Source organism: Pinus tabuliformis, chromosome 9, assembly GCF_031772625.1.
Source record: "Pinus tabuliformis cultivar Carrire ecotype Pingquan chromosome 9, CPIR1, whole genome shotgun sequence".
NCBI lineage: Eukaryota > Viridiplantae > Streptophyta > Pinopsida > Pinales > Pinaceae > Pinus > Pinus tabuliformis.
In genome coordinates this window covers 33706920-33726565 of record NC_142307.1, presented here as the reverse complement: position 1 = coordinate 33726565, position 19646 = coordinate 33706920, and the positions used below count along the sequence as shown (strand labels likewise).

General features: G+C 37.9%; 2 pseudogenes; both read left to right on the top strand.

Moving 5' to 3' along the window:
- Positions 1–5483: 5483 nt before the first annotated feature.
- On the top strand, positions 5484–6341 carry LOC149146977 (dolichyl-diphosphooligosaccharide--protein glycosyltransferase subunit DAD1 pseudogene; annotated as a pseudogene).
- A 6692-nt stretch (positions 6342–13033) lies between these two features.
- Positions 13034–15031, top strand: LOC149146976 (DNA damage-binding protein 1 pseudogene; annotated as a pseudogene).
- Positions 15032–19646: the final 4615 nt, after the last annotated feature.

Sequence of the window (19646 nt, the reverse complement as noted above, 5' to 3'; positions counted from 1 at the left end):
TCAAGTAGATACCAAATGTAATAGAACAATGTACATCGTACCTTTCCTCATTGGTTGTCTCGACCTTCCCCAATGGAATAGTAGATCTTGGTTATCATACGGTTCTTTCCAACCTATAGTTTAGTTCTCATCCATGCATATATACAACCACAAAATAGATATAGATACATGATCTTAAACATCATGTTTATTAAGCCCAGTGTCCACGTGTCAATTTTTGTTGTTCATACTGGAAATAAATCTTACATCAGATAGATCATAATTTCACTAAGTCATTGATTAGATAAATCATATCTATATAAGCCTATACGATGCAACAATAACTCTGACAAGTCATGCATTAGATAAATTGTAACCAAGTAAGTCACACATCTGGTCATACATCCAACATTTCCATCATCAATACCAAATCCATCAATTGATTTTCACGTGTCCAACCAAATGTGTATAATGTTCATAAATAGCAACATGGAACTGCAAAATAGAACCTTAACATAGGTGGCTATCTACGTTAAAAGGGGCATCATAAATGCTCATGTGACATCCTTGTGGAACCCTTCAATAACAATTAGAGTTGAAATATATTCAACTATCCGTCATGGAAAATAGCATTTGAACCTAGATATCCTATAAGGTGGTACCAAACCAAAATAATGGTAAGCAATGGATTAGTGCACTATCAATTTCACTATAAGGTGTTAGTATAAGTTTTATGCATATAATTTCTTTAAAACCTTAGTGAATATAAAAGTCCCGCTCTTCCAATTTGATGGTTTTTCATCTTCCAAACCCATTTAGTTAATCTTGGAAATAAACGACTCGAAACTTCAGAAACTATTTCCAACATGATTTTCATACTTTATTTTTTTGTAAATTGAGAGAAATGTCCTCTAAATGCCAAAAGGTTCAAATTTATTATATATTTAATCATTGTTTACTAGTACTAAAACAATTTCATGATATATAATGCAGCTCACAATATGACCAGACAAATGAGAAATAACTAAATGAATGGAATAATTGCCTTCGCCCTGCTGCTATTAGTACTTCCCTTCCAAATGGCACTGCATCTCTAAAGGTGCCTACTCCTTTCACAAGTGGCCAGTGACCACAAAAGTTGTGAAGAAAGTTGAGGGTCCTTTTATCCAAAATTAGAGACACATTATTTTTCACGGCTTCTTATTTATTTATTTATTTAGGGTAAGAGTGTGTTCTAATATTTTCACTGGTCTTTTATTGACTAAATAAGCTTCCATTTTAAAATCCCAAATCTTTAGACGGTTCCTCAAATCAGCATTTGTTTCCAACTATCATAAAACTGTGATTTCCCAACAATGTGGCACAATTGGATGGGTCTTTGAAAGAGTTTTAATCATTTTCAAGCCGAGGAAAGCTTTCTTTGCATGCACCAATACATTTTCTCTTCTGTCATATCACTGTGAGGGGCATAAACTATGAGGCATAAGCATTGCTTTCCTTTAAAGAAGGACCATTGTCCTCCCCCTCACAAATAGTAGCATAATGAAGCGGTCTTTGGCATTCTTGGTTTAGTGTTTTATCTTTTCATGGCTAACAATGGTGTCTTATCCACATGAGCAATCCTTTCAAACATTGACAACAAAAGAATACAATGCAAGAGAGAAATAAGAATTAACATAAAATATTCCTTGAAAGAGTTTGATTCAGTTATTTCCCTATCTCTACAACCAAAATCAAACAACTATTGATAAAAATATTTAGCATTTATCAACTCAACCATACATCAATCAGGTTATGAATCTCTGTCAGGTTGAGATTTAGGACGGGTCTTCTTAAGCTTAGTCCTGCGCTCAACAAAGTGATATCTTCCAAGATTGTCTCCACCAACTCTCATATTGCGCCATTAATTTTTGCCTGGAAAACACTTTCTTTAACACCTGAGCTTCAATTTCCACATGTCTAATACAAGGCATGTTCATAATTTCTGATATTTGAAAGACCATCGTTGATTCGTTTTCTTGTTGTTAGGCATTTTCCTTCCATCCATTGTTATTCTATTCAAGTAAGATCACTCAGTGGATATTACAAATCTCCATGACCACCTTAATGTACCAATTTTCTAGGTCTCACATGATTTTTCTACCTAGGTCTTGATTCTCATTGAGTTGCTTTGTATACAGGTGATTTCCTTGCTCTCGGATCACATCTCTCAAGTCTGCAATGTGTATCTTATTGTCCCAACCTAGGGTTTTGATTTGGTGTACTCTACTTTTGAGTCGGTATGTCTGTAATACTCATTATCAATACTATCATGGATTTTTATTCTCAAGTGATATATACATATCTGTGTGCTCTCAGGTGTCACCTTGATGGATTTTCACTACTAGATCCATGCTATTCCATTTTTATCATTGTACTGCCTTGAACAACTCTCGTTATTGTTAACTTAACTTTTCATGATATTGCATGGTTTCTTTGACGTATTCGCTTAACCCTTAGACCCTTAATCAATTATATGGATAGTATTTATATGTTCATGAATGCTATTATTCTTGAATTGAATTGATATATTTCAAATTCTCTACTCTGGCATTCCAAGGCATAATCTTAATGCATACTGTTCTTGGAAAGAAGGTCTAATTTGAACAATAATGCATAGCTCTAGTATCTTCTGACTTGTGCTGTTGATTCCCTAGCAATATGCCCAGGTTTGTACACTTTGAATTCATTATTCTTGTAATTGCCCCATTCTTAGTGTGCAATTAAGTAACACATGTTGCAGTCTGACTTTTGCAACGATTCTAGATTCGCTTATCTGGAAGATTATGTAGCTCATCGTAACTCATAACTATGCATTCCTCTGCCTCAGGATTATTAATGGCATTTTGTAAGTACTCATTGGTATCTATGTAACATTCCACACAGGTCTGAAGACTAACGTAGGATTTCCTTTGAATAGTAACTGATTGGGCCTTCTCTGCACAGGTAACAACTCTATCAATACAAATGTAGATGCCATACTGTGTAACGATTCATGCCAATATATTACTGGCCAATACTGGTGTCATAACATTTCTACTGCCATGTTGAATAACGCTAATGCTCTGGTCCAATGCAATGCTACCATTTCCATAACATTGTCATCTATGCCTACTAACCCACATTTAGGCTGATTTACATGATCAAAGCTATGCATTACAGAATGGTGTCATCTCTCTAAACTAGAACTTTATCTTTATGTTTTTCATTTGTCTTTCTTGGATCCTCGTGGCAGTTGTTATAGGATTGATAACATATAGATTTATGCAGCCACTTGCACGGAATGACAATACAATTTCCTTTTGCAAAGTTGGTTCTTTTGATCTTGATCAATAATAGTATCAAAAGGAAATAAATGCATGCATATGCAAATATTTATAAAAGTTGAAATCATTCCAGTAAAAGAAAAGATGAGGGGAAAACATATACAACATAGACTTTCTTTTGAAAGAATCAAATTCTATTTGGAAATTTAACATTTTCAAGAAATGGCCATGGAATAAATATCCTATATCCCTTTGCATGCTTTCCTCTAAGGTTTGTACTACTCATTGTTTCCTTTCTTCCAATTTCTAATAAAGTTTATATTTGAGAAAAACAATTGAGGATCTCACTAGCCTCAATCCAAAGGATTGGCAGTTGAACAACGAAATGGTAGTTTATTGACGTCATGAAAAGGATGGCAAAATGCAGCCATTTTGTTTGAAACTAAGGTAACTTTTAAATTCAGCAACTCTTCATTTTCTTTTCTGCCATAAATTTATTTTATTTGATTAGAGAATAATATATATATATATATATATATATATATATATATATATATATATATATATATATATATATATATATATATATATATATATATATATATAACTATTTCCATTTATTGAGCCTCGTAAGTGAAATTTTATTTTATACCTAAATAACATGATAACAAAAATTTCCTATCTGACCTTTGGTCGACAATCCAAGTTGAGCAAGTGTTGGGACCTTGCTCCACCCATCAAGGTCACCCACACCATTCTTTGAAAAAGGTCCAAGTGAGGTGGGTAGCTTATAGCAAGGTCGGACTTTGCACTTTGACTCCACTGTCTTTCGGAATTCAGTATACACATCAGGGATGTATTAATGTAAGTTAAGATGGAATGAAAGAGGATTGGGACTGATTGGATTATGTGTGGAACTCATATATCTCTGTATTGAAATATCCAGTTTTCCAGTCTTGAACTTTCACTTTGTATCACCACACCTATGATACTTCCATATATATATATATATATATATATATATATATATATATATATATATACTTTTGTTGGTTAGACCAAGTGATTGGCATACTTAAATACTTATCTATGTTGTACTTTTCTTTAGCTTTCTTTATCTTGATTCCAGTGTTACCTAGGAGTTGCTTTTGCACTCCCACATTTTATTCACAGGGCATGTATCATTTTGTGGACATTAATGTACTTATCTTATCTTATCTACAATCTGGCCAAATATAATAGAAAGACAAAATCCTGACAAACTAGAAGAGTTTTACAATCATACCTTAGGGCACTTTCATTGCTGCTGTATATGTGTGTTGCAGACAGCAAAGGAAAACAGATAAGTCTTGGCCCATGAAAGCTCATATATTAAATATATGAAACATATCTGTGTTGAACAACCACTGAGATAATCATACAAATTCTAACCTTTATTATAATGCATATGTGCCATAATATGCAATTAAACTATGGAAACAGAGTGTTTGCGTCTCAACCACAAAGAATGTCAAACAAGTGGCTATCATCAGTCATTGGTTGTGGTAGTAGTGAAAAACGATTAGTGTTGTAAATTGATTGTGCATGCACTGATTGCTTCACAGTTGGACAGTTGCCGTAAACACGGAAACAACTTGCTAATTCAGGGTAATTAAGGGTTAGACCCACTCCACATGCAACCCCCTTGAGAAAATGAATATTCAATATACGTTCACACTCTCCTGGAATTTCATACTTGCAAGTATACCTTACTCCATGTCAGGACTCATCACGAACCACCATTACTTTATACTGTGTATCCATAAAATTCTGCCATTTTATTATTGCTTTTAGTGGCAACTAAAGACATAGCTAATATAGCGAAACCAGCATAAATATTAAAAATGCAAATATCCATTAACTACATAATTAATTTCATCAGAAACACTCAATTAGTGAAGCATAATAATGGAACAACGTATCTAATGTCATAACAAGAATTGCATGTATATAGCAGGAAAGGAGGAGCCTTCCAAAATTTTCAATCTGGCACTAAAATTCTTGGGTCTGTCAACAATAACTTATGTTCTTTCTCATCTTCCATAAGTTATGACGATTTGGATGCCATGAAGTGAACAGATCATGCCTATGTCGATTAATTTTATAGTCTCAGGGAAGTTGTTTGACATTGAGCCAATAACATGTTCAGATCAAGACATAATGGGTGGTCAGGCCAATTGGTGGTCCATGGAGTCATGGCTCTGCTCATTTAATCAATGTACATTGTTCCTTCCATCGCTGATTACACAAAGAGCTATTAAAGTGTTACCTGGCAAATGGTTTGGAAGTTTGAAATAATATCTCTTCTCGTCCAGCTAGAAACCCAAATTTACCTGCAGCTCAGGTCATCAATATGGAAAAAGTATCCTGTTTTATTTTGTGAAGTGTCACCATCCTCCTTGACTACAAGTGAAATACTATGTCTAATTCCATTCTATGAGGAAATTAGGCAGAGTCGAATTGATTCTAAATATGATTCGATCCTAAGTCAAACTCATCAATTTGAGTCATAATGAGGACTCAAACTCCCAAGTCAAACATGAGTTAGGTTGACTTGACAATTCTAATTCAAATCGACTTATTATGTCCAAAATCCATATTGTTTTGTAGTATGTACCATCATATGTACTTTGAAATGCATTAGAATTGAAAACTTGCATTATATGTTAAAGGGGAACCTCAACAGCTAAGGATGCACAAGTTCTCGTTGCATCCCTTCGATATGCATACTCTACAACTCCTACCAAGTTGAAGATCATCGATTTGTATGTGGTCTACGCAGTTCTCACGGCAGTTGTGCAGGTTGTCTACATGGCAATAGTTGGATCATTTCCTTTCAATGCTTTTCTTTCAGGAGTTCTATCTTGCATGGGGTCAACTGTGCTTGCAGTTTGTTTGCGGATGCAAGTCAACGAAGAAAACAAGGGATTCAAGGATCTTCCTCCAGAAAGAGCATTTGCAGATTTTGTTTTGTGCAATTTTGCACTTCACTTGGTGATAATGAACTTCATAGATTAGTGGATAAGGACTTGCAGAATTGGAATGAGAGGGTACCCATCATAAAGCAACAACATTATAGGGGCCTGATTCATATTTTTCTGTTATTATAGCTACTATTCTATGCTGTTTTATGAAGTTTCTTTGGCAATATGATCTAATAATTATGCATAGATGAAAATTATTTATGTAGGGTCTGCGTGTCACTCATTTTCTTTTCCCAATTTTCTCAAGCTACAACATGATACGCTGGCGTTTATGCAGGTTGATAACCTAGCTGTAATTCTACCTCGATACAGTGATATTATAAGATTTATAACCTAGATCAATTTATCTGAGTGTTTTATTTTTTGGAAGATGGTCGGGGTATTTGGTCATCCAATTTGCAAATAATTCAGGGACTGAAGGAGGAAAGGTGAACTTATGGTTCCAAGGGACTAGGAGCTCCTACCAGATAGAGGATACGAATATGCATTTGATCATAATATGAAGGCAAGTTTTAGGATTTTCCTTAGATAAGGAGCATCTAGACGGCCCATGGAAGCCCCTTATCTACAGCCTATCTTCAGTCAATATTTTCTGGTGGAAAAGGAGCCAGCAGAAGTGGTCAACCTTGGGGATTAAAGGAATTCTCCAGATACCTGTCCAGGGTGCAGGGTTGGGTGGCACATGAGGCCTCTCTAGGCATTTGGCATAGCCCTGAGGTACAGAATAGCGTGAATGATTTACTCCCCAGCCTCTCACATCGTGCTTGTTTTTTAGAGTGGCAGCAAGCCCATGCAAATGCGAGTATAGAGAATTCAGATCAGAGCGAAGTTGAGTAGGAACAACGAGTTGTTTCCAACCAACCCATGCATTTTCCTCCAATTCGAAAGATCCCACAGCGTAATTATATTGGCTTCTTTCATCCAATGTTGTAATATAGGCTTGCACAAAACTTCAGCCAGCGGGGGTTTGTTAAGAATGCTATCGTTCCATATTTGAATACGCTTTCTGTTGCCTGGAACCCAGAACGCATGATCTCGAATCAAAGAGCTAGTTTTGTTGATGAATTTGCTGAAATGGGTGTTAAAATTGTTCTTGGGCTGGTCTAAGCATCGAGTTCTTGGTCCTTTGTAATATTTTCTCCATAGTGCACTTTGTACCTAGCCAGGATTTGGAGCTTTGATCCTCCATATTACTTTGGCTCCCATGGCTATGTTTTGTGCATTGAGATCTTTTAGATTCAAGCCTCCCTCCTAGAATGGTCTGGAGAAAGTATCCTAATTTATCAGTGAAAATATTTTCTCGTTTTGTTTACCTCCCTTCCATAGAAAAGTTTTTATTAAGTCCTCCATCTTTTTTATGATTCCTACGGGTGCCAATAGGACTGAAAAATTGAAAAGAGGGAGACTGCTAAGGACGAATTTTATGAGAACCGTTTTCCCTGCTAAATTTAGCCAGGAGGACCCCCAAGCCTGCAATTTTTGTTTAAATTTGTGTAACAGTAGTAGATAGTCTTTGCCCAATGCCCTTGAATGAAATATGGGTAGGCCCAGGTACTTGAACGAGGACCATGAAACAGAGATTGTAAATCCCAGGCAACGAGCAATATAATTTGTAGTAGAGGCGGGAATGTTCCAGCTGTATATGTGACATTTGGAGTCATTTAGAACACTTCCTGAAATCTTACATTATTCATCCAAGACTTCTTTGAACTTGGACACTGAATGCATTGATGCAGCCCCCAGTAAAATGGTGTCATTCGCGAAGAGCGCATGGTTGATGCTTTTGGCCCCTCTAGCTATGCATAGGCCAGCTAATTCATGGTCCTATTGTTTGCGCTGAAGATAGAAGCTAAAAACAGAGGCTTGAAGAATAAAAAGGAGGGGGACAGGGGCACCCCTGCCTCAACCCTCTAGAGGCTTTGAAGAAGTCAGCTGCCCTTCCATTTACCAGTGGAGCAATCCATGGCTTCGATATGCAGGCTCTAATCCATTTGATAAAGCTTGGGCCGAACCCTATTTTTTGCATAACATCAAACAAAAAACTATGTCTAACTCGGTCAAAAGCATTTGCAAGATCTAGTTTAACAACCATACCTTTCTCCTTATGGTGGAGGCTGGAGTGAATCGCCTCTTGGACCAGCACAAAGTTGTCCACCAATTGCCTGCCATGGATAAAACCACCTTGATTATCAGGGATGATTTTGGGGAGGATCCTTTTCAGCCTATTGGCTATCACTTTAGTTATGACTTTATACCCAATATTACAAAGGGAAATTGGGCGTAATCTGCTGAATGTATTTGCTCCCTTCTCTTTGGGGATTAGAGCGAGAAAGGCTGAGTTTGTACTGCCACCTATCTTTTGACAATCTTGAGATTTCTGTATCATTTTGTACAAATATTTTTCTACTATCTGCCAAAAAACCTGGAGGAACCTGGGCGTGAAACCATCAGGACCTGGGGCTTTGTCCGGGTCCATTGAGAGTAGGGCTTCCTTAACTCCCTTTAGAGTGATTTTTTCTTCTAGAGACTGGTTCATTTTAGAGGAGATCATGAGAGGGACAACGTCCAACCAGGCAACGTTGACATCAACTCCAGCTTCTTCTCTGTACAACTATTCAAAGTGGGTTGTAGCTGCCTTTTTTATGCTGATAAATTCCTTCAGTACGTGGTTGGCTTCCTTTATCTCGCTCATGGAGTTGCGGCCTTTCCTGGCTTGGAATTGTTTATGGAAGAATGAGGAATTTCTATCTCCAGATTTGAGCCAGAGGCTCCTAGACTTGAGCCTCCAGAATTCTTCCTCTGCCAGATAGGCCTTGTGGAAACTTTGTTGAAGTTTGGCCTCCTTTTCCAATTCAGCCTTAGTAATTTCCGCTGTTTCAAAGTGCAGATGTTGTCTTTCTAGCTCACTTTGGATCTTTTTCCTTTCTGCTGCCGGGTTAGGCAGGGTTTTGGCCCAAGCATTTAGCATGATTTTAACTCTTCTGAGTTTTTCCTCCCATACAAAAAACGTTGATCCATTGACTGGCTTCTTCCAGCACTCTTTGATTTTATCCATAAATTCTTTTTCCTTGATCCATAGGGAGCTGAATTTGAAGGGAATAGGTCCCAAGTCCTTAGTGGTCATTAGTTCAAGGCTGATGGGTTTATGATTTGATATGCTACTGTGGAGAATATGCGATCTGGCTTCTAGACCAAGGAGAAGAAAGGAGCTTTGCACTAGAAATATGTCTAGTCTTGCTGCTATATGTCACGGGCCAACCCTCTTGTTTGTCCACGTGTATTTGCTGACAGTTGGCTTGATATCTATCAGATCCCAATTTTGCATGAGGTCTTCTACTGTTTCTCTTATCGGGTCTTTGACTATACTGCCTCCTCTTTTTTCTGACGAAAGGAGGGTAAGGTTGAGGTCCCCGGCTATGATGAAATTTTCCAAATTTTCCTGATCTTCCAAGCCTTTGATGGAATCCCAGCATGTTTTCTTTTCACCTGCATTGTTAGGGGCATATACATTGACCAGACTAATAATTTCCTTAGTTTCTAAATGCTGCAGCTTTAAAAAAATCCATTGAGTATTCAGGGACTCAGAGATAAGGGAGAACTTATTTGAGTTCCAGAGCAACCCAAGTCCTCCAGATGCTCCACGGGCGGAGGTTGCATGCGCTCCATCTTTTTTCCAAAACTTTCTGCTTGCTTGGAGGAAGGTTGTATCCGCCAGCTTTGTCTCCTGGATGAGAAGAATGTCCGGGGCTTCCAGCCTTATTAGGCTATTCATTGCTTCTTCTTTGGCTTTGGAACCCATTCCCCTGCAATTCCAGGAGACTATCTTCATCATTTACTTTTGCTGTGGTGAGCTCCTTTGGAGCTCTAGATATGAATCTTCTTTGTCTTCGGGGTTTTTTCTAGAAGTTTCTCTAGCGTTGGCTGGCTGCCTGGAGCTTTTCCTTGTATGTTTCTTGCTCCCTTTTTTCTTTGGATGACATTCGACCTCTTGTAGATCTTCTGGGGGTGGATTGAGACTCTCCTATTTGCCCTTCTTCCTCTGAGTCCTTGGACTCTTGGGTTTCCTCCTCATCTTCCGATATCTTCCCTTTACTCCTCTCTGGTTCGCCTTTATATTTGGGCAGGGAGACTTCTTTCGCAGTTTCGGTCTCCTGGGTGGTCATGTTTTCAGATCCCAGTATCTCAAATTTATTTCCTTGGCTCTCTATGGGTGGGAGCTGAGCAGGGCCCGATTGGGTGGCTCTGGCATTAGTATTTGCAGTCTTCCTAAATGCCGTTTTGGATCTTTTAGCCTGATTCCATCCTTCTTCTTTCCCTTTTTCCTCTCTACCCCTTTGGACGGGAAATATCTAGTGAAGTGTCCATATACTTGACACTTCTGACATTTGAACGACAACTATTCATAGTCCGATTTCTGTACATGCGTTCAGGGACCAACCCTTATTTTGATGGTTTATGGTAGTCCGACCTCCAGATCAACCTCCACACAGATTCTAGAAAAGTCGTACTGATCCTTGCTATTGGCCTTGTCTATGAACTTCCAAAGGGTGTTTCCGATGTGTTTCAAAGAATGCCAGTTCCAGCAATGAACCGGGAGGTTGGGGAGCCTTATCCAAACCGGGACTGCTGAAGGCACGTCCATCGCCGGATCGAAATCCGGTGTCCATTTATTCAGGTACAGCCCTTGAGGCCCCATGAAGTAAGGGCCATTTCTAAAGATTAGGTCCTTGTCCTCTTTATCTAAGAATTCGAATAGGAAGTATCCTCTTCAGAGGAAGTAAGACGTTACCTTATTCTTGATCAAGGGAGCCCAGTTTCTAGCAACCCAACTCTCTGTTGATTTTGGGGAGGGCCAGAGACCTGTAAACTGCCCGACCAGAGCACGATCTGCCATAGACAAGGCTACTTGAATCGGCCCTTTAGGAGGTAGAGCAATCTCGGGAATGTCTTCCAGTCTTTTCACGAACTTGGTAGCTTCCACAACTTTCTTCTTGGGCAGAGAGGCCAACAAGGATCTGAAGGCCTCAACAATAGATGGAGGGGGAGGGGAGGAAGGCCCATGAGGGGGATCCGGTTCCTCCACGATGAACCAGATCAAAACCTAGCTGAATGCAACCAGATACTAAGCGATAAACCCCGCAGCCTGAGGAAGAATACTCTGCGATCCAGCCCGCAGGAGACGGAGGGATGCAATAGCGGGTCTGTCTGCAGGGAGCAGAGGGGAGTAGAGGCAGGCACGAGCACAGGGATCAAGATCCGCCGGATGCGGATCTCTCAGAGGAAGGGCCGAGACGCACAGCAGCCAACTCGTGCAGCATTCTAGCGAAAAATGTATCAAGTAATTATTAGGTGGATAATATCCATGAAATATGTTAGAATATTCTTAGTAATAATCACTAATTAAAAGATAAGTTTTCTCTCAAATTTAGTCATATATATATATATATATATTGGGCACGTGGTATTGATAACCCATAGTATTAGTGCATGGTCTTGTAGCAAAGACTATTTACAAGTTACGAATTTCTCTCATAAAGTGGAGGTGAATCTCCATGGTTAATAATATTGTTACATATTTTTTGAAATGTATATATTAATTATTTTATGGTTTGATATCTCTCATCATTTACTGACCATTTAATTTATATGGTTGTATTGATTACCTTATGGAGTGACTTAACAAGTGAATCAAATCAGATTTTAAAATGAATGTTTCTTTATTTTTTAATAGAGACAAAATTTTAATTAGCAAAATTCAACTTAAAAATGTATTACTCATTTATAAAAAGGATATTATCACTCAATCCACATTCTAATACACCTCTAGATTAAAAATTATCCTATGTAGTGACTTACTTAGTAGACAAAGTCAATCCTTAATGAACCAAAACCCAAAGGAAAAGCTCCAAAAGTAATCATAAAAAATGAGAAACTATAACCCTAAGACCCATTTGAAAGAGAATCTTAAGTAAAATGTAGTTGAATTTGTGATTAACCAACTTTTATATTTAAATTCATTTAAAGCAAAGATAGTTAAAGTGGACCATCCCACTTTTATATTTAAATTCATTTAGGCAAAGATAGTTAAAGTGGACCACCTCAACCTACCTATAATTTTATTTTGGAAAATTTAAAAATTTTAAATTATTTAAAAATTTCAAGCCAATTTTTATAGTTAAAATAAAAAATATATTTTTAAAGAATTAATAAAAATTAAAAATATATATTTATTTAATTAATATTTTTAAAAAATAAAATTATCTATTTATTTAAAATAATTTTTAATATTTGATTTTTTTTTAAATAATTTAAATAAAAACTATCAACCTTCCGAAATAATTTAGGCGGGGATACTAGACTCCAAGAAATACATATCCTTACTATTATAGGCCATAACACCCAATTAATTGAATGTCGGTGGGACTACTCAAATGTGGGCATTTCCTTATGAGAAGATTGTATATGTATATATATATATATATATATATATATAAAGGGTTTGTGGTTCTTGGAGTTCACTGGTTTATTGTCGTGGAAGAAAACTTCCTTTCTTGAGGTTCACTGGTTTGTTGCGGCCGAAGGAGAATTTTCTTTCTCAAAGTTCACTAGTTTGTTGCTGCCTCAGGAAAATTTTCTTGAGGTTCAGTCGTTTGTTGCTGCCGAATTAGGAGAGCAGAAGCACTTGTTGCCATTAACCCGAGGCTAGCTCTTTTCAAGGGGTAGAAGATGAATATGTGGAACTACGTTGTAAGTGTCCATAAGCCCACTGCTGTGACTCATTGTTGCGTGGGCAACTTTACTGGTCCTCGCGACATTAATCTCATCATTGCAAAAAGCACCTGGATTGAGATCCATTCTCTCTCCTCTCAGGGTTTACAAAAAGTTCTACAAGTACCAATCTATGGCCGAATCGCAGTGCTTGAACTGTTCCGACCTGCTGGGGAGCAGCAGGATTCTCTTGTTATTTCCACAGAAGAATACAAGTTGAGTGTTGTTCAGTTGAATAATAACGGGGGCCATGAGCTTATTACCAGGGCTGTCGCAGATGTCTGGGATTTTGTCGCAAATGTCTGGGATTTTGTCGCGATCCCTGTCAAGAGTGGATATGAGATTGGTATGGTTGATCCGGATTGTCGAGTCATTGGACTCCACCTCTTTAATGGCGTATTTACAATTTTAGCATATGATGGTGTTGCAGGAGTTACACACGCTTTCGATATCATGCTGGACAGAACTGTTGAAGTTGTGGATATCAAGTTCTTGTATGGTTGTTCAAAGCCCACAATTGCTGTGCTATACCAACAACAACTCAGTTGTATGAATGGAGATGAACTGCAAGTAAGAACATACGAGGTAGATGTAAAAGGCAGGTGTGTGCCATACCAACAACAACTCAGTTGTATGAATGGAGATGAACTGCAAGTAAGAACATACGAGGTAGATGTAAAAAGCAGGGATTTTAAGGCCATTGCTTATTTCAGTCCCTCTCCCTCTGTAGTATTCAAAGCTGTTCCCACACCCAACTCAATGACTATCATTCAGGCTTATGCCAAAGTCCATGATTCTCAATATCTGCTCGGTGACCACATGGGTCACCTTCACTTGCTTTCTCTCATTCATGAAAAGGGAACGGTTACTGGTCTCAATATAGATCTGCTAGGTGACACATCTGTTGCTTCAACAATCTGTTATTTAGAGAATGGATTTGTGTACATTGGGTCTGATGAAGGAGATTCACAACTTGTCAAACTGCATCTTCCCCCGGATTCTATATATGGATCAGTGGGATTTTCAGTTGTGGAAACATATGTTAACCTTGGTCCAATCGTGGACTTTTATGTTGTTGATCATGGTGGACAAGAACACGTCGTGACTTGTTCTGGAGGATTCAACCATGGCTGCCTTCGCATTCTCAGGAGTGGCATACGAATCAACGAGCATGCAGCTGCAGAGTTTGCAGATGTAAAGGGAATGTGGCCATTACGAGCTTCTTCGACTCGTGACGATTTCGACACTTATTTGGTGCTGAGCTTTCTTGGTGAGACTCGTGTACTTGCCATTAACTCAAATGATGAGCTAGAAGAAACACATGAAATACAAGGATTTGTCCTTCATGCTCCTTCCTTATTCTGTCAAGATGCTATTCATGACCAGCTTGTTCAGGTAACAGCAAGTTCTGTGAGATTAATGAGTGCGTCTTCTGGACAGCTATTGTCTGAATGGAGAGCCCCCACCGCCACAGGATTGTCTATAACAGTAGCCACAGGTAGTGCTACCCAGGTTTTGTTGGCCACTCGAGGGTGTAATATTGTCTACTTGGAAATTGGAGAGGGATCCCTAACACTGAAGGGACATAAAAAGATTGAGTATGATGTATCTTGCATGGACATAACTCCTATTGGTCAGGATAGTAAACGGAGTGAATTGGCAGCTGTTGGACTATGGAAAGACCAAAGTATCAGAATTTATTCTCTTCCTGATCTGAAACTCATTCAAAGTCTCCAATTTGCCGAGAATGTTGTTACCCGGTCTGTTTTATTTTGTAAATTTGAAGGGATTTCATACTTGCTGTGTGGGCTTGGGGATGGGCACTTATATAACCTAACATTGAATGTGAGCAGTGGGGAGCTTTCTGACGGGGAAAAGAAAAAGATTTCCTTGGGTACCAAAGGAATAAATCTGAGGACTTTTCGTCATGAGAATGCAACGCATGTGTTAGCGTAATTACAAAATTACAACAAAAAACTATAACAAAGACACAGGTAGAAATACCAGCAAACGTGAGACAAAGCTCACACAACTTCCTTAATCTCTTTGCTCAATTACATCATACTTATATAGGAAATAACACAAACTAATTCCTAACCACTCATAACTAATTCTGTTCAACCACCTACAACTAATTCAGTTCAACCACTCATAACTAACTATTTCTGCATTATTCTCACATCCTCCCTTAATGGAGAAATGGATTTTCTACAATACCTAACTGACTTCTAAAAACTTCAAATTTGATTTTACCAAGGGGCTTAGTAAATATATCAGCCACATTATCCTTGGTGTTACAAAATATCAATCCAATTTCTTTTGACTCAATTTTCTCACGTACAAAGTGGTACTGTAACTCAACGTGTTTTGTTCTAGCATGGTAAACTGGATTATGTGCTAATTTGATAGCACTCTGATTATCACAATTGATACATGTTGCACCACTTTGCGCTTCTTCAAGATCTGCAAGAATTCTCCGCAACCAAATAGCTTCACAGGTGGCATTGGTCAAAGCTTTGTACTCTGATTCTGTTGATGATAAAGAAACAGTTGGCTGTTTCTTACTACTCCAAGATACGACCCCTGATCCAATATGAAATGCATAGCCAGAGGTAGATCGTCTGTCATCTGGATTTCCTGCCCAATCTGAATCAGAAAAACCTGTCAGTGCAACATCAGATTCATCAGTATACATAATACCAAGATTCACTGTTCCCTTTAAGTATCGGAGAACTTTCTTTGCAGCATTCCAGTGATTTCTTGAAGGCTTAGCCATGAACTGACTAAGGATACTGATTGAGTATGCAATGTCTGGCCTGGTAGTGGTGAGATAGTTCAAACTTCCCACTAACTGACGATATAATGTTCCATCTACCTCTTTCGAACCATCTTCTTTGTACAACTTTGCATTCTGTTCTAAGGGAGTGGACATAGCTTTGCAATCTGTCATATTGAACTTTTTAAGAATCTCCTTTGTATATTTGCTTTGAGTGATCAAAGTTTTACCAGTTTCTCTCCATACCTCAATGCCTAAACAGTAATGCATTTCACCTAAATCTTTCATTTCAAAATCCTGTGACAACTGAACTTCAATTTCTTCAATTAACTTGTGAGCACTGCCTGTTATAATGAGATCATCCACATACAAAGATACTAAAGCAACATTTCCTTTTTCATCTTTCTTAACATACAAGTTAGGATCATTTTTGCTTTTCACAAATCCAATCTGAAGAAAGAAGGTATCAATCTTTACATACCATGATCTTGGTGCCTGTTTCAAACCATACAATGCCTTTCTTAACCTGCAAACCAGATGCTCCTGTCCCTGTTTGACAAACCCTTCAGGTTGAACCAAATAAACTTCTTCCTTTAAATCACCATTTAGAAAAGCAGATTTAACATCCAATTGATGTATGTTCCATTTATGTTTTGTGGCTAAGGCAATCAGTAATCTAATTGTATTCAACTTAACTACTGGTGCAAAAGTATCTTCATAATCAATTCCCTCCTATTGAGCATATCCTTTTGCTACTAATCTTGCCTTAAATTTATCAATTGTACCATCTGCTTTAAATTTTGTTTTGTACAACCATTTGCTTCCAATTGGAACTTTATTTTCAGGAAGTTCCACTAATTCCCATGTTTGATTTTTCATAATAGAAGCATATTCATCATTCATAGCATTAATCCATGGTTCATGTTGTTTAGCCTGCTCATAATCAATTGGTTCTTCAACATTCATTATATTAGACATTAAGGCATTGTCTCTATACCTTTCAGGAAGCTGAGTCTGTCGGGACGACCTTCCTGGTGTGGATGTTCCATCCATGATTCGTTGGCTTTGAGGTGAATCACCCCCTTGTGATGACTCACTGCTGCTAGATGTGCTCATACTGCTGCTATCATCCTGATCCTGTACCTGGACCTGTTCCTGGACCTGTTCCTGTTCCTGCTTAATCAAAGTATCAAGCTTGAGATGTGCATCATTAGAAATATGACATGTATCATTCTTTGTGTTACTTTTATCAGTCTTCTCATGAAACAATACATCACGACTTGCAAATAGTTTATGGGAACTTGGATCAAACAATTTATAGGTTTTCTGATCCGTACAATATCCAATGAAAACACACTTGATGGACTTGGCATCATGTTTGCCTCTGTTAGCCTTAGGAATATGAGCAAAAGCAGTACATCCAAAGACTTTGAAATGACTCACATCAGGTTTATAACCATAAAGAACCTCAAAAGGAGTCTGAAAAACTAATTTCTTAGTGGGACATCGATTCTTCAGATAAACAGCAGTTTTAATGGCTTCTGCCCAGAAACCATTAGAGATGTTCTTAGCTTGCAGCATACTACGAGCAGATTCCACCAAGGTTCTATTCCATCGCTCTGCAACACCATTTTGCTGAGGGGTATGTGGCACTGTGAACTGTTGTTGAATTCCATTAGATTTACAATAGGTGTTAAATGCTTTTGATTTATATTCACCCCCTTGATCAGATCTGAGTATTTTGATGCACTTTCCTGTTTGTTTTTCAACCATATTTCGAAACTTTTTAAAATACTCAAATATGTCACTTTTCCTTCTAATGAAATAGACCCAGGTATATCTAGATCTATCATCAATAAAAATAACAAAGTATGAAGCACCACCAAGAGACCTAGTTTGCATAGGTCCACATACATCAGTGTGAATTAATTCAAGTATATCATACTTTCGTTTCTCAGTATGAACAGGAAACTCTTCTCTATGCTGCTTACCAAGTGAACAAGCTTCACATGGTAAATGTTCACACTTCATAACAGGAAGACCTTCAACCATTGATTTCCTTTGTAACAACGATAAATCATTGTAATTTAGATGCCCATACCTGTGATGCCATAAATCTGTTGTCGATGTCTCTGTGGATGTCAATGCAACATGGCGCTTCACTGTCACATCCAATCTGTATAATCCTCCAACCCTGGTACCTGTAGAAACAACCCTGTAGTGGTCCTGAACATCTTTCACTATACACCCCACTTTACCAAATTCTACTTTGAAATGATTATCAGTGATAGTGGAAACAGATAGCAAATTCTTTTTGAGAGCAGGGACATACATCACATTATGAATCTGTCGCATTTGTCCATTAGGTAAGTACACATTTACTATGCCATAGCCTTGAACTTTAAGTGACCTATCATCTCCTAGGTAAATGTGTGTACCATCAGATTTCTCATAATATTTATCATACCATTCTTTATTACAAGTCATGTGTGCTGATGCACCAGAATCTATAAACCAAGCATTCTCATCATCAGATTCAGCAGACAATGCAGCATCAGAAAGAAATAACTTAAGATTTTTAAATCCATCATTCACTGAGGTGTCTCTGTTTATGTAATTTCCGTTATGCCTGTGATGTCTTTGATTTGATTCATTATTCTTTCTCCTATAGCAATCTTTAGCCAGATGTCCAGGTTTTCCACAATAATCACATTCAATGTTCCTTTTAACATAAGAATCGGGAGGTGCCATACCTTTTTGCTTTGCTTGAAAACGGCCTCTGTTTCTGTCCCATGGTCTCCCTCGGAATGGTCTTTGGCCTCTTGCAGTCAAAGCCAAATCAGAACCATTTGACTCCAGTTCAAAAGTTTTCATGCGCTCTTCTTCTTGAAGAAGAATTCCAGCCAATTCTTCAAATGTAGGAGGTGTCGGTCTAGCGGAGAGAGCTGAAATAAAGACTTTATAATCTGGGACTAACCCCTTTAAAGTAACAGTTACCAAGTCTGTACTAGAAACCTTTTCACCAATATCACCAAGCTTATCACTGAAATCTTTAATTCGGGAAAGAAAGTTACTAATGCTTTCATTGGCATCCATTTTGATAGATAGCAGCTTTGTTTTTAAAAATAAAATACGGTTTGCATTAATAGTCTCATACAAACCTTTGAGAGTGTCCCATGTCGCCTTCGAAGTTTCACAGTCCCGAATGTGAGGAATAATATTGTCCTTCACTGACATGCGAAGCAGCACCCTTGCTTTCATTTCATGCTTCTCCCAATCTTGAGTATTAGTAGGAGGTTGAGGCTTGGTCTCGTCACCTTTGACAATCGGCCAGAGATTGTATGCCTCCAGTACTGTCATGATCTTAAATTTCCAATTGACATAATTTTCTCCATCAAGTCTTGAAGACTCATTTAAATATGAATCTGCAAGGGGATTAGCCATTGCTCCACCAATGACCAAATTCAAAAAATTGCAAGTTTCTTACACACGCTATTTCAAAAAAAACTTCAAACAAAACTTGCAAACTTGCTCCAGGAAAGCTGGCTAATACATAAAACGCTGCACACGATCTTAAAAATGCAACACAAAAACACCTTTAATAATATGCTGCCACTGTTTTTTTTTTTTTTTAAAACTGATAATCCGCTGCCAATTATACAAAGCCTGAAATGGGTTCCAGAAGAAAATGTAAACAGTCAAAGAAAACTACTTGACTGTATTCTCAGGAGCAAAGATTAATGTAATCGATGCACAGTCAGAAAAGTACACAATAATGTCCGGCAAAATTTGAGT